The following is a 16755-nucleotide window of genomic DNA, read 5'->3' as shown; positions in this document are numbered from 1 at the left end:
GTAACAAGAACAGACAGCCACAGGTTAAGACAGGAGGAGGAGAAATCAAGGAGTAAAGATAAGGAAGCTGACGTTCAGTTATCATAAACAATCTTTGACCAGATGGTTGATAAAGAAAAATAACAGGTGGAGGATGAAGCAGATATTTTAGTTCAGAAAAGTTATTACAACAGAAATTGTAGAGATGGATTGATGTCTCAGAAAGCATACATATTAGGATAATCCGAATCTATATTTGAGTGTTATTATGTTAGAAATAATGTCTTAGTGATGAAGTGGAGACCATTATATCTTGAGGAGGATGTAAAATGGATGTAAAAGTTGATCAAGTTGTGTTATCAGTGGGTAACAGAAAGGCAGTAATGGGGTTCCAGCAGGAGGTCACTTAGGAATAAGAAAAGGTCAAGGAAAAATAAAAACATGTCATTGACCTGAACTGTATAAGGATATAGTTGAATTTAACCGGACATGTCACATGTCAGGTAATAGGGACATCTCAGGTAATGATAAAACCAGTACCCTAATACCCATTCAGACATTTGAGGAACCTTTCATGAGGGTTCTAATAGATTATATGTGATCCTTGCCTGTGACAAAAAATAGGAATCAGTGTTTGTTGACCAGAATGACTGAGTCTACTAGATTTGCACAGGATATTCCATTGTGTAATATTACACTTTAAAGGATCTTAGTTATTTTAATTTTTACCAGATATGGACTGCCCAGAGAAACCCAATCGGATCAAGGATCAGATTTTACATCAAAGTTACTCAGGGAAGTAAAGGATAGCTTTGGAGTAAAGCAGTTAAATAAACTCTGTGATCCAGAATCACAGACAGAATTAGAACGGTGGGATCAAGTTTTCAAAGTTTAAAAAAATATATTTATTAGTGTCACAAGTAGGCTTAGAATAACACTGCAATGAAGCCACTGTGAAAATAACCAATGGCTGGCTCCTGTTTGGGTACACTGAAGGAGAATTTAGCACAGCCAATACACCTCATTTGTGTGTATTTGACTGTAGCAGAAAACTGGAGCACCCAGAGTAAATCCATGGAGACATGTAGAGAATGTAAAGATTCTGCACAGACAGTGACCCAAGCTGGGCATTATGAGGCATCAGTGCTAATTACTGTCCCACCCAAATCAAATGTTAAAGACTCTGATAAGGGTCTATATTCAGGATTATCTGGTGGATTCGATGAAACAAATTCCACTGGTGCTTTTTGCTGTTCAGGGATCAACTAAGTTCTGTCCATTCATATTGATGTTTGGTCATGTGGTAAGAGGGTAAGTTGGATTGTTCAAGGAGAAATTAGTGAGTCAGCGTTCTGAGACTACATCGATGGACTGTGTGCCAAACTTAAGAAAGAGGTAACCTGGAGCTGATGAATTGGCAATACGACATTTAAAAGTGGCACAGCATATGATGAAAAAAATAAGCAGATAAGGCATCTAAAAATTCTTGTTTTTTTAGTACAAAGGAAGTAATATTATGAATACCGGTGGCAGATTATCCATTATTAACACGATTTAGTGGGCCTTATCAAGTTGAACTAAAATTGTAAGGTGAATTATTTGATAAAAATGCCATAGAGTCAGAGGTTTACAGCAGGCCCAAATTGTCCATGCTGCCCTTTTAAAAAAAAACCCTGAGCTAATTCCGATTGCCCGCAGCAAAAAACCGCACCAAGCTCCTCAGAAGACAAACACAGAACACAGTGAACAGAGTGCCTCTCATCGTCCAGTCTTTCCCCGCAGCGGAGACGCAACTATATCTTCTCCAGAGCTTTCAACATGTCATTGATGGTGACGAACATCTCTCTGAGGCCATCCCCACATCCCCCAACCTCCACTACTTCCCTTCAAACAACCACGCAACCTCATACAGACCATTGTATGCAGCAATCTACCCAGCCTTCAGGAGAACAGCGACCCCAACACCACACAACCCTGCCAACCTCTGCAAGACATGCCAGATCATCAACACCCTTGCATTCATCTCAGACTTACCCAGTCTTTACTGAGTTTTTATGAATCATTCAGGGTATTTGGGTGTCGCTCGCTAAGCCCAACATTTATTTCACATCCCCAATTGCCCCTTGAGAAAGGTGGGTAAGGTGCCCTCTTGGATGTGTTAGAGTAGGTAAATGCACAATGCTGTTAGGGAGGGAGTTTCATGATTTTCAACCATTGACTGTGAATTAACAGTCAATATATTTCCAAGTCAGTTTCGCGTGCGTATGGCTCGAAAGGGAGGATGTTCCCCATATGTCTGCTGCTCCCCCACCACCACCACCCCATCCGCCCCACCATCTCCCCACCCACCTTGTGCTTCTAGGTGGCAGCAGTGGTGGGTTTGGAAGCAAATGCCAAAGGATCCTTGCTGGATCGCTGGAGCACATGTTGTAGGTAGTACACACAGCTTCTTCAATGGAAGAGAGAGTGAATATGCATTGAAGGTGTAACATTCAAATTGGTGGCTTTGACGTCTGACCCACATTATTCGATGTGAAGCTGGAAAGATGTCCAGCTGGCTTGGACTCACTTCAATCAAACCATTCATGGTTTTAAAGTTAAAGTAAAAAGTTAATTTATTCGTCACAAGTAAGGCTCACATTAACATTGCAACAAAGTTACTGTGAAATTCCCCTAGTCGCCACACTCCAGCACCTGTTTGGGTCAATGCTCCTAACCAGCATGTCTTTCAGAATGCGGGAGGAAACCGGAACACCCGCAGGAAACCCACACAAACATGGGGAGAATGTACAAACTCCACACAGACAGTCACCCAAAGCTGGAATTGAACCCATGTCTCTGGAGCTGTGAGGCAACAGTGCTAACTGTATGTGCATATTTAATGGCCAGAACGAATGGAATGTTTGAAATTGTTCATTGCAATGACACTTTGAGGTCTTATGTCCATATATTGTTTGTTGACTTTGTGTATTTCTGCTGTTTATTTGAATAAATATTAACCACACGCTGACAAACAAGGTGAATCAAGAAAATGGACGAGGCTGGATCGGAGGGTGAGGGAAGAGCACACGGTCATAGAATCTACAGTGCAGGAGGAGGCCATTTGGCCCATCAAGCCTGCGCCAACAACAATCCCATCCAGGCCCTATTCCTGTAACTACAGGTCTTTGCCCTCTTCGCCTCCTGACACTAAGGGGCAACTCACTATGTCCAATCAACGTAACTCGCACACATTTTGAATGTGGGAGGAAACTGGAGCACCCAGAGGAAACCCATGCAGACACAAGGAATTGAACCTGGGTCCCTGGCGCCGTGAGGCAGCAATGCTAACCACTGTGCCACTGTGTCACTGCGCCCCCGCTGAAAATTAATGGTAAAATTGCTAATTCCTGCCAGTTCCGCTGAAAATAATTATTATCAGGTTCTACTCAACGTTCCAGTATTGACTACGTGACAAGACATGGAAATGCTTGGAACATTTCTGCATCCTGTGGAGAGACAGAGAGGAGGAGAGGGAGAGAATCCGAGTGAGATTATTTTGGTATTGAAAGGGAAATGGGTGTCTGTGTTCCAAATTTAGAAGGATTGTCTTTCCCAGAGAATTGAGTGAGCCTTCAGCTGACGATAATAATTGACAAAAATCCAACAACCGCCAACATTTCAAATGTAAAAACAACGGATTCGTTTCCCCTTGACGGACAGTCACGGAGAAATTTCTCTACATCTTTCTCCATCCTTAACAAGTTACAAAGCCAATGCTAAGAATGGACCGGTGGATCCACATCCATTTCGTTTTTTTCACTCCGAAAACCATATGTCAACTGAATGAATTTCACAGTCTGCCCCCCCCCCAGAAGTGAGACAGACAAGGTCCAAGATAATAAGCTCAGACATTGCACCCCACCCCGGTCTTGATCTGATGCTGGATTTTAGCCAAAAGGACAGGATTATTGCCGCTGCTCTCTTCAAAGGGTGTGAAGGTTTCGAGGAGGGTGAAGCCACCATATAAGTGAAGGTGGGGGAGTTCGGGAATGACGGACCTCAGTCATGTGAGTAGATTACTTTTTAATCATTGAAGGGAGTTGGAATTTGCTGGCCAGACTTAACTGTAATTTCATACCTAATATGTCTGTTGAAATCCACCCTCCCCACTGGATTCCACCCCCACCCCACATTGCAGTTTGAGATCAAGTCTTTGAAAAGCAGTTTTCTTTGACCGTAAGCCCTGCATCTATCATTCTATTGCACGGTGGGTTCTGTAAGCCTTGTTTAAGTTGTTCTCTCCGCACGACAGAGCCCATTTTCCTGATTATCAGAAAGATCACCTCCTCGGAGAACGGGGGCGGGGAGATTATATTTGTCGTCTTAAAAGATGAGAAGAGTTTAGTGGTATTCTATCAGCTGATGGAAGAGGGGAGGGTTACATGAGGAGGCAAATATTCGACAGCGATGTTGAACAGCTGTGACTGCAGAATATGGGCCAATGCTAAATGCTTTCAGCTGGCGCATTAATACAATATAATATAAGATTAATATAACTATCGCCGCCACCACCCAACCCTCGCTCTTCCTAGTTCCCAGGAAGCGTCATAGAGGCTTGAAACATTAACTCTCTCTTTCCCTCTGCACAGACTTTTTTTTTCCCAGCACTGTCTATTTTATTCCCTAGTGACTGTCTGCTGATGGTTACTTTTCTCAGTGATCTGATCTGCTTGGTGAGGGGTAGGTCACTGAGTTTGGGACTAACAAGAAGGGGATCAGCAAAAACAGTGGGGTTTTCGAGCTGATAAGCGATGGTATCTAACCCTCAATCCCTTCTTCCAGATCCTATTGAACTTCAGTGGGATAAGTCCTGGGAGAGATACGCTGTAAGAAGTCTCACAACACCAGGTTAAAGTCCAACAGGTTTTTTTGGCAGCACAAGCTTTCGGAGTCTCAGGCTCCTTCTTCAGGTGAGAGAGGAGTTGTGTTCACAAACAGGGCATGTATAGGCACAAGCTGAAGTCACACATACACACATTCCCTCACACACATTAAAATACTCACACACTCTCTCTCATACATACACTCAAACACACAGACACACGCACAAACTCTTGCACAAGCATTCAAACAAACACATTTCTTTGCACAATCAAACACGCTCTCCCTCACACATACTCAATAAAATATTCACATACGCTTACAGACGTGTTCTCTTTCTCTCAAACTCACTCTCCCACTCACACACACACCCTTTCTTGTATACAAACACGCACACGCAGCCAATTCAAACTTAATTTGTCTCTCACCTGCTTTGTCTGTAGGTTAAAAGTAGTGTGTGAATAAAATAAAACAATTTGACAACAACACATGTTTGAATATTGACAATATTTGACCCTCGGCCTTGCGGGGCCATCCTTCAGCCAAAAACTCCCCTTCAGCCAGAATATATCTAACCAAATTCATCCAGTCAAGTCAAAATAATTTCATGTTTATTCCCAATTACATCTGTTCAAAGTATCTTTTTGCAACCTATTCCACCAGAAATTCATATCCTTTGATCATTTCTATAACACATAGTCCTGATAGAAATTTGTTACACTGGAATTAAAGTCAGCAAGCAGGATTGCAGCTGCAGTGTTTGCACATTGCAAAACACTAGCGTCTAACTGTAGTCGGACAGACAGAGCGGCTCCAAAATATGTAGGAGGCCTCTCTCTTGCACAGATAACAACATAGAAAATAGGAGCAGGGGGAGGCCACTCGACCCTTAGAGCGTGCTCCACCATTCATTACGATCATGGGTGATCTCAGAGACATGAAGCGGCATGGTTGCACAGTGATTAGCACTGCTGCCTCACAGTGCCTGGCACCTAGGTTCAATTCCAGCCTTGGGTGGCTGTCTAGGCGAAGTTTGCATATTCTGCCTGTGGGTTTCCTCCAGGTGTTCCACTTTCCATCCACTGTCCAACACTTGCGGGTTAGGATTATTGGCCATGTTAAATTATCCCCCCCGTGTCAGGGGGATTAAAAGGATAAATACGTGCGGCTAAGGGAGTAGAGAATGGGTGGAATTGACTCTGTTGAATGGTCTCTTTCTGTACTGTAGGAATTCTATGGATCCAACTCAAAAGCCTCATCCCACCTCCCCCCATATCCAATCGCCGGTACCTGACTCGTTCTTGAAAACATGCAATACTTTTTGCTTCAACTGCTTTCTGTGACAGCAAATTCGACTCTGAGTGAAAAAAAACTCCTCATCTCAGCCATAAATGGTCTATCCTGTAACCACAGAATGCGAGTCATTGAATTCAGACTTCCCGGACCATCTGGAACATCCTTCCTACCCTTTCTAAGCCTGTTAGAATTGTATAGGTTTCTATGAAATCCATCCCCAGCCATCATTTCTTCTGAACTCCAGTCCTAATCGATTCAATCTCTACTCGAACCTCAGCTTCATTGTGACTGCCCCTCTATCCATATTTAGCAGCTGACTGCATTTAAGATTGTCTCTTCTTCGTGATAGTTATTCCCTGGCATTTGTGTGGCGTGAATGTTACTTGCCACTTATCAACCCAATCCTGAATATTGTCCAGATCTTGTTGCATTTGGACACAAACTCCTTCAGTATCTGAGCAGTCACAAATGTATGCTGGACATTGTGCAGTCGTCTTCGAACATCCTCATATCTGATTTTATGACGAATACAAGGTTATTGATGAAGCAGCTGAAGGTGGTTGGGCCTAGGACACTAAACTTGAGGAACTACTGCAAACTTGTCCTGGAGCTGAGATGACTGGCACTCCACAACCATCTCCCTATGTACCAGGTATGAGTCTAATCAGAGGAGAGTTGCCCCCGCTACCCATTGATTCCAATTTTGCTTGCGGTCCTTGAAGATAAACTTGATCACATGTGACCTTGCTATGAAAGGCTGTCACTTCTGGTACTCAGCTCTTTTGTCCATGTTTGAACCAAAGCTGTAATGAGATCAGTGGCTGAGTGACACTGCCGAAGCCCAAACTGGGTATTACTGGGAAGGTCATTGCTGAGCAAGTGTGGCCTGAGAGCCCTGGTGATGACTTTGCACCATTTTACTGATGATGGAGAGTAGCCTGATGGGATGGCAGTTGGCTGGGTTGGATTTGTCTTGTGTACAGGATATAATGGGGAATTTTCCACAGTCAGACAGTCTGGCTGACACAAGGATATACGCTTAAAACCTACCACAAATGTTATAAGAACTCCCTGTGCGTTCTGATTCAAGCGATGCTGAAAGGTTTCTGTCACTTTGGCTGCAGGAATGTCGAACTGAAGTCACAAGTAAGGGTTTTGCTGTTTCTGTTGAAGGGAGGCTTTCTGTCCCTTCAAACAAGAGAAACAGTCACTTTATCTGATGCGACCCAGGGAGTTAAATTCTGGAAACTGTTATTGAATAGAGTGCAGTACACGAGTGCAGTGTTGAGTGTAAAATCTTTCTTGTTGGTACAGCCAGGTGCAATGTTTGTATTCAACTGATTCACTACATATTTGTTACTGAGATTTAAATTAAGAAACAACTTTGAAGGGGCTGCACATGGCTGAATGAGTGAGAGATTGTGTGTGTGTTTGTGTGTGTGTATTTGAGTATCTGTATCTTTCGCTTGGAGTGTTGTTTTGCCTTTGCGTTTGTTTACAGGAGAACCAGAGATACAGTGAAAATATTAGCGATTCCTCCCTGCTGCAGAATCCCTCCCCCACAAGTCAAAATGGATATATCAAACTAAAATCATAGTCGGCAACACTACGGGCTTGTTCTGGGGATTTAACTGCAGGAATAGATAAGGGTGACCAGTGAACGTGATGCAGGAGATTAATAAGCAAAATGAGGGTAGATGTGTCTAACCAGCCATCCCTATCAGTTTGGTTGTCTGACGGCCTACTCTGTCTATTTGCCTCTCTCTCTTGTTCTGTTTGTCTGTCTCTCTACCTCTCTTCCCTGTGTATCTATCCGTCTGTCCATCCATCCATCTGCTTTTCTGTCTCTCTATCTGTATATCTGACTATCTGTCTATCTATCACTTCTGTCTGTCTATCTGCCTAACTACCAGCCTAACTGTCCATCTGTCTCTCTCCACACCTATCTCTCCACCCATCTTTCCACAGGTGAAAAGATAGGTGCCACCGAACCCCATCCCTCCCCCCCCCACCACTGTAGCTTCCCTCCCCCACCCCCTTCCCCGTGCTCCCCAGACCAGTTGATGCAATCACTGAATGCAGTGTTCCAGACGTGTTCTGTAGCACAGTCACGGTTGCAGAACGGGACTGTTCAGTTACACCAGGGAGACAGTTTGCATTAAAACATTGCCCACGTAACACAAGTACCCTCAATTTTGTTAAAAACTGTAAGACTGCAAATTTCTACTTCTAGTGGCAGCTGCTTGGCCTTGTCCAACAGAGTGGCACATGGGAAATAGGAACACCACCATCCTGAGGTTCACCCTCCGAGCCACAGACACGACATCCTGTCTTGGAAATATATTGACCATTCCTTAAATGTTACACTGTGATAGAGTGACTCTCAGAGCAGTACAGTAACTAGTCAGAGAATTCAAAGAACTCAGCATTGTTTTGTTAAACAATTGGAAACGTCAATTAAACATGCACTTTTTCACCAAATGATAGCAAGGAAAGATTTGCACATTTGTATTTACGATATACGGCATTGTGACAAATTGTCTCACATTAAGGTGTTACTCTGCGGAAATGTTGGTCCCTTTAAAGGCTGGCATTTATACAATACTTGTGAAAATAATAATGCATAGCTTTAATGGAAGCAGACTGTCGAAGGCTGATGAATCATAATTCATGAACTGTGCTTATCCAGACAGAGCTCCTTGTTCGTGTTTCATTTTTGGTACATGTCAAATTCTGGAAGTGATTGATTTGGTGATAGAAAGTAGGCACACAGTCCGCAGAAACGTTAAATGCTGCAAGATGGTAGAAATATTACTGTTATATCGACGTTTTATATCTGTAGTGATTAATAATGCATAGTACTGTGCCTCGCATGCCATTAATCCCCTGTACAGCATCATAGCATTTTATAGTCATAAGCACAGAAATAAAGGGGGAGTGATATTTTATATTTAAAGGGGCAGAACGATCACTCAAGAACTGGTTACATGATTTGATGGTGATGTCATTAGGGTGTTGCATGGGCTGCAGTTTTTGTTTCAGTTTGTACTCTGTACAGGCAACTTCTCTTTCAACAAATCTGCACTTTTTACTCTGAATCCATGTGTGCAAGCCATGTTTTTTTTTCTTTTTGTTTAAAACCCACAACACCCACCAGAGCTGGGGACAGTACAGTTACCAATTATTGCCCCGAGGCATTCTTGGGACATGCTGCAACATTTCTGCAGTTTGTTGGAGCTCACACTGGAAATGTTCATGTTTGAATGGTGAACCATGCACCTTGTGTTGGACAGTGGTGATGTCTTGATTTTCTCAAAGCATGGTCTCTTTGGTATATGTTGAATTAGCCACACTGAAATCCGTGGCAGGTTCGTTCATGACGGCATCTCCTTGATCAAAAAGGACAAGAGAAAACTTATTTGCTGCAAGTTCAGTCAAGTTGTGATGTTTAATGTGCCATTTATATCAGAACTGTATGCTTTACCACACTGCCCCAAAAATCATCCCCACCCTTCCCTTTCCTGTGAAACATTTATCAAACGTGACAAATCTGCTATGTCTTTCATTGTTTGCTGTGACAATATTTTAGTGGGATTGGATGATAATGTTTCGTGATGATATCATTATTTACAGATGGCTGTAGGTCCTTTCAATGTTGTCCCAGATAAAAATTGATGTTAGGGAAGGGAACCTGTCACAATGCTGAGTTTGGTTGGATTTTGAGGTCAGCTTGGGGGCAGCGACTGCAACCATAAATGTATCAGGAAGGCGAATGGAATATCGGTCCTTATTTGAAAAGGTTGGAGCATAAGAGTCGGATAATCTTGCTGCAACTACACAAAGTACTAGTGAGGCCACATCTGGTGGACTGTGAGCAATTTTATCCCCTTATTTAAGAAAAACACTATTTCACTGGAGCAAGTACAAAAAACTGTTCACTCGGGTGATCCCCGGTAAGGAAGGATTGTCTTATGAAGGAAACTTCATTCGCTTTGGAATTTAGGAAAATGAGAGGTGATCTCATTGAAACATGTAGGATTCTTAAGGAGATTGTCAGAGAAAATGTTGAGAGGATGTTTCCACTCATGGAAGAGCCTAGGACCAAAGGATGTAGTCTCAGAATAATGGGTGCCAATTTCAGACTGATATGAGGAGGAATTTCTTCGTTCAGAGGGATGAGAGTCTTTGGAAAACCTTACCATGGAGAACTGCCGGCTTTTTTGAATATTTAAGGTTGATATTTTGATCACTAAATTATGGGGAAAGGACTGAAAAATGAGGAGTGTTGGATCAACCATGATTCTACTGTACAAAAGGGATGTTGCAGAAGCTTTTCACCTTGGACTCATTAGGCCAAGAATGCCAAGTTGAAAGGAAGCAACAGTTCATGTGGTGTAACAAAAATAGGCAGCTTGGTTCTATGTGGACTCTGGAAGTAAACAAGCTTCTACGGGATAAGTGACTCCCAGAAAATTTCTCCATAACAGTGCCTCCAAGACATATACTGAGTGGGATTTTTTTCCCACCCTGCAGCATGATTTGTGGTGATGGGAGGTGGCATGCTTTTCACTTATGGTCCCACTGTTGCCTAAGAGGCTTCCCATTGAATACACCCCTTTCCACCAGGAAACCTGTGGTGTATGTGTACCATCTGTGGGATTGTACAATTTCACCAATGTAAACAGCAGAAAGATATCTCCCTCCTCCCAGATGTACTGCAAATTGCCACTCCCTCCGAAATTTGGTATTCTTCTGTTTCTTCTGATGAGTTAAAGGAAAGACGTTGGCAGTATGTCTATTTTCTCAATGATTTGCAATTGATGGGATTTTCTCATCACTGCAATGAAACATTTGATCTATCAAAGCTTGAAATTATTAAATGATGTAGAATTTTGCCCTCTTACCTTTTTTACTTTTTAGTCTGATTGCCACAACAACAGCAACGACAATTATCATTAATGCCACCCCAGTCACATAAACAAAGCGTAGCAGTAATTGGGTCGATGACCTGACTGCAAAATTGAAAATAGTTGTGTTAGACAGGTAGTTTATGTGTGTGAGAGACAGTGTCAGCATCTATCTTATTTTGTAGTCAGTTGCTTTGCGAATTTTTTGGGGAGGTCTTGGCCTGGTGATATAGTCTGCTGGCCAAATGGTATTGACTACAGGACTAACAACATAGACTACTATCTTAATGGTGTAGTTTACTTAACTAGTGGTATGGTCTAGTTGACTATTGGAATAGATTACTGTTCAAGTGGCAATGTCAACTCACCCAGTGGTATAGTCTACTAGACAGGTGGTATTATCAAATGAACTAGTGGTTCTGTCTACTGGACTAGTGTTATAATCTACTGGCCTAATGGTATTGTCTACTGGACTAATACTCTTGTCTACTGGACTAGTGGAATTTTCTACTCGACCAGTGGTATTGTCAAATGGCTAGTGGTATAGTTTACTGACCTAGTGGTATTGTCTACCAGACTGGTGGTATTGTCTACTGGATTAGTCATACAGTGTACACGACTAGTAGTATTATCTACTGCCCCTTAAAGTCCAAACAAATGTCATTTGCATTAATTGGCAATTTGCAATTGCTCCTTAGTGTCCAAAGTTGTGAAGGTTACATGGATTTCCCATGATAAATTGCCTTGTTGTATTGTTAAATGAACAAGTGCTACTGTAAAGCAAACCAGAGTTATCATCTGCTGGCCAATTGGAGTAGTCTAACGGCTTAGTGATACTTTCTATTGGCTGAGTCGTACTGTCTACTCGCCAGTTGGTATTGTCTACTGGCATAGTGGCATTGTCCACTGGTGTAGTGGTACAGATTACTAGTCTAGTAGTATAGACTACTGGCCAAATGGTATTGACTACTGGCCAAAGGTATTGTCTAATGGATGAATGGTATAGCCTATTAGCCTCGTGGTACAGACTACTGGACTTGTGGTATTGTCTAGTTGACAAGTGGTATAGTCTACTGGACTAGTGGTACTGTCTACTAGACTAGAAGCATAGTCTCTTGGTCTCATGGTACTGTCTACTGGACAAGTGTTATAGGCTACTGGCCTAGTGTTATTCTATGCTGGCCTGTTGCTATTGTACACTGAAGGAGTGATATTGTGATCTGAACTAGTAATTGGATGAACAGTCCAAATGGTCTGGAAACCTGAGTTCAAATGCCACCAAAACAGATGGTGAAATTAGAATTCAAGATAAATCTGGGATTAAAATTCTAATGATGAGCAAAAACAATTGTTCATTGTTGTGAAATCTCATCTCGTTCACTAAGGCTCCTTTAGGAAAGGAAATGGATGGCCCCGTGTTAAACCTGCTGCCTCAGAGGACCAGGGACCCGGGTTGATTCCAGCCCTGTATGTCTGGAGTTTGTGTGTTCTCCCGGTGTCTGTGCGGGTTTCCTTTACATGCTCTGGTTTCCTTTCAGTCTCCAAAGATCAGTAGGGTAGATGGATTGGCCATGCTAAATTGCATGTCCTTAGTGTCCAAAGATGTGCAGTTGGATTGATTGCCCATGCTAAATTGTCCTGTTGTATCTAAAAATGAGTAGGTTACTTGGATTGGCCATGCTAAATTGTCCTTAGTGTTCAAGGATATGTTCATTATTTGAATTGAACTGGCAAACTTTTCCCTTATTGTGCAAAGACAAGACCATAAGACAAAGGTGTAGGAGAAGAATTGGTCCATCAAGTCTACTCCACCATTCAATCATAGCTGATAGGTTTCTCAACCCAATGCTCCCATCTTTTCCCCATAACCATGGATCCCCTTACCAATCAAGAACCTATCTATCTCTGTCTTAAATACACTCAATGGCCTAACCTCCACAGATTTCAATGACAATGAATTGCATAGAGTCACCAACCAGTTACTGAAGAAATATCTCCTCATCTTGATTCTAAAGGTCATCTCTTTATTTTAAGACTGTGCCCTCAGATCCTAGTCTCTCCTACTAATAGGAACATCTTTCCCATGTACAATCTATACAGTCCTTTCAGTATTCAGTAATTTTCAATGAGATTTCCCCTTATCCTTCTAAACTCCATTGAGTGTAGATCCAGAGTCCTCAAACTCTCCTCAATCATCAAGCTTTTCACTCCAAGGATCATTCTAGTGAACCTCCACTGGACACTCTCCAAGGCCAGCACATTCTTCCTTAGATATGGGGCCCAAAAATTGCCTGCAATATTCGAAATGTCATCTCACCTGAGCCTTGCAGAGGATCAGAAGTACATCTGTGCTCTTTTATTCCCGTCCTCTCTGAACGAATGCCAACATTGTATCTGTCTTCTTCACTGCCAAATCAACCTGCAAGTTAACCTGAAGAGAACCCTGACCAAGGACTCTCAAATCCCCTTTGTGCTTCCAATTTCTGAATTCTCATTTAGAAAATGATGTTTGCCTCTATTCTTACCAAAGTGCACAATGTCACGATTTCCCACTGTGTATTTCATCTGCCTCTTATTTGCCCATGGTCTTAACCTATCCAATCCTTCTTCAGCCGCTCCGCCTCCTCAATACTAACTCTCCCTCCGCCTATTTTTGTGACATTGATATATAAAGTGAAAAGTTATGGTCTTATCATTGATCCCTGCAGAACTCCACTAGTCACCGGCTGCCATCTTTATCTCTACTCCCTGCCTTCTATCAGTCAGCCAATCTTGTCCCATGCTTGTATCTTGCCTCTAACACCATGGGCTCTTTCCTTACTTTGCAGCCTCTTATGTGGCATCTATTCAAAGGCCTTCTGGAATTCCAAGCAGATAACATTCACTGGCTGTCCTTTGCCTAACCTGCTTGTTATCTCTTCAAAGGATTCTAATAGACTTGCCAGGCATGACTTCCCTTTCATGAAGCCACCATGACTTCGCCCTATTTTACCATTCACTTCCAAGTATTCCAGAATCACATTCTTAATAGTGGGCTCTAAAATCTTATCAATCATCAATGCATTGCTAACCTGCCTGCAATTTCCCGTCTTTTGTCTCCCTTCCTTCTTAAACAAGTGTGTTGCTTTAACGATTTTCCAAATATCTAGGGCCCTCCCTGAATCCAGTGATTCCTGAAATTTCAGCAATAATCTCTCCAAGATATTCTCAGCTACCTAGTTCAGAATTTTGTGTTGTAGTCCATCTAGTCCAGATGGTTGATCCACCTTCAAATATTACAGCTTCCCTACTACCTTCTCCTTAGTCATGGCTAGCATACCCACCTCTGCCCCTGACTCTCTTTAACTCCAAGTATATAACTGGAATTTAAGAATATTGACAAAAAGTACCTATTCAGTCTCTCTGACATTTCATTGTCTCCCATTATGACTTCTCCAGCATCAATTTCCAACGGTCCAGTGTTCGGTCTTACTACTCTCTTACCCTTTGTACATGTTAAAAAAAAACTCTCAATTTTATTTTGCGTTACTGTTACCCTCATATTTCGTATTTGCCCCTTATTTCTTTTTCAATTGTTCTCTGTTGGATTTAAATGTTTCCCATTCCCCTCGTTTCCCAGTTATCTTTGTGACACTGCAGGGTTTTTTTCTTCGGCTTTTATGCTATCAATGACTTGGAAGCCCTGGTTGCTTTGTCCTCTCTTAATGTGTTCTTCTTCCTTGGGGTGAAATTTTGCAGTGTCTCCCGAATTATCCCAAATAATTATTTCCCAGAAACTCCTGCCATTGCTGTTCCACCATCTTTCCTGCTAGTCTCCTCTCCCAATCAGCGATAGTCCTGTCCCTCCCAATGATTTTGTGTATGTTAGCTTGATTGGCCATACTAAATTTCCACTCCATGTCCAACGATGTGCAGTTTACATGGATCGACAATGTTAAATTGCCCCTTAATGTCCAAAAATGTGCAGGTTAGATGGATTGGCTATGCTAATTTGCCCCTGAGTGTCCAAAGGTGTGTAGGTTAGGGGGATTGGCCATGCTAAATTGCTCCTTAGTGTCCAAAGGTGTGTAGGTTCGGTGGATTGACCATGGTAAATGTATGGGGTTAAGGGGAGAGCATGTGAGGTTGCAAGTGGCCTATAATTATGGTTAGACACCAGTCGATGTACGAATCTCACTCACCTTTCACTGTCACCTTTACACGTTCACTGATAGTGGACGCTACGACCGTCCCATTTGCTATCACCTCATAGCCACAGGAATACGCTCCTCCATCACCTTGAGTCACGTTGGTGATGGTGAAGGTAGCAATATTGTCCTGCAATAAAACAGGTTGGAAGCGGGAGGTTCTAACCTCGTCCACCCTCTGAATGAAGAAAGACACCCCAGGGTGGTCTCGTATGTTCATACAGGCAATGGACAAGTTCCCACCGATATCAACATCGTCCGAATCTATTGATATAACTGGCTTCGTCATCTCTGTAAAATAGAGGAAGAAATGAGAGAATGTGGCTGATGGATCTGAAATATGAATGGAATTGGCGCCAAGAACTGTAGAATGTTGCCAATGTTATTTAAAGTTTCCAAAGTTATCAAACATTTTAACGAGTGACTTTGGATATGTTTATATATGATTGTACTGTGGCGGCACGGTATCACAGTGGTTAGCACTGCTGCTTTACAGCCCTAGGGACCTGGGTTCGATTCCAGGCTTGGGTCACTGTCTGTGTGGAGTTTGCACATTCTCCCTGTATCTGTGTGGATTTCCCCTGGGTGCTCCAGTTTCCTCCCACAGTCCAAAGATGTGCGGGTTAGGTTGATTGGCCATGCTAAAATTTCCCCATAGTGTCCTGAGATGCGGAGGTTAGAGGGATTAGTGGGTAAATATGTAGGGATATGGGGTAGGGCCTGGGTGGGATTGTGGTTGGTGCAGACTCGATGGGTCAAATGGCCTCTTTCTGCACTGAAGGGTTTCTACAGTTTTCTATGCTTCTAAACCAGACAGGATAACAATCTGTGAGCAGTTTAGGGTATTGTGTTGAAGTCAAGGATTTTGAATGGCAGATGTAGCATATGTGGATGTGCCGGCGTTGGACTGGGGTAAACCCAGTAAAAAGTCTGACAACACCAGGTTTTAGTCCAACCGATTTATTTGATAGTAAACTCACAAGCTTTCGAGGGGACTCCCTCTTCGTCAGGTGAACTCTCCATTCACCTGACAAAGAGGGAGTCCCCTTGAAAGCTTGTGAGTTTACTATCAAATAAATCGGTTGGACTAAAATCTGGTGTTGTCAGACTTTTTACAGATGTAGCATATACCAGGTGCTCGATGCATTATTATCCTTTTTATACATTAGCTATGGCCCGTTTGACAGCTCCCCCTTCTCATTCAGCTATTTTCTGCATTTTATTCATTGTGGCAGGAATAAGACAACTCTGCTTCAATAATTATTATTTGCTAACAGAATGTGGGCTGTGTTGGCAAGACAAAAATTTTATTGCCCATACTTGTCTGCTCTTGAGAAGGTGGTGGGTAAGCAGTTTTCTTCAAGCCAATGCAGTGTCTTGTGCTGTAGGTGCACCCACAATGTTGGTAGGGAGGCAGTTCAAGCTGTTTAAAACAGCAACAGTGAAGGAAGGGCTGGTATATTTCCAATTCAGGGAGGTGAGTGACTCAGAGGTGGGACTTGCATTTCATGGGTTTCTCCCAT

This window comes from Carcharhinus amblyrhynchos, chromosome 7 (assembly GCF_965287045.1).
Source record: "Carcharhinus amblyrhynchos chromosome 7, sCarAmb.v2.hapA, whole genome shotgun sequence".
NCBI classification, from domain to species: Eukaryota; Metazoa; Chordata; class Chondrichthyes; order Carcharhiniformes; family Carcharhinidae; genus Carcharhinus; species Carcharhinus amblyrhynchos.
This window is presented reverse-complemented; position numbering follows the sequence as displayed.